The 2,149-nt window shown below is 32.1% G+C and overlaps 1 non-coding gene across 1 annotated transcript; it reads left to right on the plus strand.

The window, feature by feature from the left end:
- The first annotated feature begins 1,843 nt into the window (after positions 1 to 1,843).
- Trnan-guu (transfer RNA asparagine (anticodon GUU)) lies at positions 1,844 to 1,917 on the plus strand. Its single transcript has one exon. It is a non-coding gene; the product is annotated as a tRNA-Asn (tRNA).
- The last annotated feature ends 232 nt before the right edge of the window (positions 1,918 to 2,149 follow it).

Raw genomic sequence — 2,149 nt, forward strand, 5'->3', positions numbered from 1 at the left:
AGTTCATTGAGTGTTAAAATTATTATTAAAAATTTATAACTAGTAAAATAAAAAATATTCAGACTTGATACCAAACTAGATGAAAACTTTTTCTTAAAAAAACAAAACAACAGAAATTATGTAGAGAGAGAGTAAATATTTTTCCGTATTAGAATAACATGTTTCTACGGTAACTAACAATATATTAGTCGGCACTTTTTTAAAAATATTCCTTCCATATATCTTATTTGAAAACTCTCTTTCATAAAACCAAAAAAAAATAAAAATAAAAGAGCGCGTTTAACTCATTACGTGTGATAGAAGTGAAATATCTTTGGCGATTCAAACCTCGAATCGTAAGTATATCGCAAGAGGTAAAACGGCAGAGAGAGAGAGAGAGAGAGAGAGAGAGAGAGAGAGAGTTAGAGAGTAAAATTTTCTAAATAAACATTAATTAAGAAAATTAGTACTCACTTCAAAATAACTGTTCATGATATAAATAATTATTAAACCATTTAAACAATTTAATCCTACTAATATTATAAATGCGAAAGTTTGTAAGTATGGATGTTTGTTACTCTTTCACGTAAAAACTACTGGATGTATTTTAATGAAACTTTACAATAATATAGCTTATACATCAGAATAACACATAGGCTACATATTAATATGAAATTCCATCCTTAAGGAGTGAAAAAGTGAAAATTTCATTTTATAACAGAAAAAATCATAGGTCATAGACATACAAATAGTGAGTGAGTGTCATTTGTCTATGTCTACTTTTCGATCATACACATAGTAAGGTCTTGCAAATTCATATTTTTCTCCTTGGTGAGACCAGCCCGCTTAGTGGAGCTCGCAGCTGCTAGCAAAATAAAGGTGCTAATAACAGTTTGGTTCTTAACTTCGTCAATAGATAGAGTCGCCTTGAATTTTAAACGCACCTTCGTTCGATGCGTTTGTCATGTCTTTAATTTTCGTTTGTTTGTGCCGTATGCGTTCCTATACCATTTATCCGATTGCGATTAAATGTTGGTGATTTGTTATGCGGATGCCCGTGAAGGTTTCTGAGACGGTATAACTATTTTGCAATAGTTGGAGCACGAATCGTTTAAAAAAATTGTGCTTATTTGATATTATATAGCGGCACTTCGTCTATTTTTGTTGTCTAAGTGCGCTCGCATGAGACAATTTATTTAAATATAAAAGAGAGACAGAGATAGAGTGACATATATACAGAGTGAGAATGAGAGAGACAGAGAGATAAGTTGAGATAGAGCGAGGTATAGAGAATGAAATGGGTTAGATAAAAATATATATAGATGAATAGCGCTATATAGATATTTATATATAGAAGAGATAGAGATAGTGGGAGGTATATATGTATATATGTTGATATAAAGAGATAAATAAAGATAGCGAGATATATATAGATGTAAATAGAGATAAATATATATTTAGAGATATGGATGGATGATTTTTACATGTGTAACTACTTTAAACATATTACAAAACAAAACTGAATGAGGCATTGCAATGCATGCTGAGCATTAGCTAGATAATGGAATCATTTCAATATTAGTAATCTCTTATTTTTCAGCTTTTTTCTATGGTGCTTTATAAAGTCTAGATTACATACAGACCATCATTTTTTCGATATATACAGGTAAATAACTATACACTGGCAGAACAACGTCTGTCGGGATCTGAAAGTGATATAAATTATTTTGCACACTTGACATTCAAATATAATACAATTACTAACTACATCTGATTTCGAAAAAGGTCCCCTTCACCCTGTTTTCTGCCCGGGCAACGCCGGGTACTGCAGCTAGTACATTAATAATTTTAGTTTAAGTATGGAGCCTCTGTGGCGCAATCGGCTAGCGCGTTCGGCTGTTAACCGAGAGGTTGGTGGTTCGAGCCCACCCGGGGGCGGTGTCGTTTTGGCTGCGAGTTACGAATCGCAATAAATCCGCGAAGTCAAAATAGAATACTTTATCCACAATGAAGAATGTTATTTCTTCCTGACTTCGGCTTTGTGCATAATAACACATTTCCTGCTAGAATTCTAGTAACAAGATAAAAAAAAAAACAGGGTTTTTTGGTTTTCATTTCTTTCTCAAATATTTAAGAATCCTAAATATTTTGTATTAATTAGTAATTTGTT

Source organism: Bacillus rossius, chromosome 1 (assembly GCF_032445375.1).
Source record: "Bacillus rossius redtenbacheri isolate Brsri chromosome 1, Brsri_v3, whole genome shotgun sequence".
NCBI classification, from domain to species: Eukaryota; Metazoa; Arthropoda; class Insecta; order Phasmatodea; family Bacillidae; genus Bacillus; species Bacillus rossius.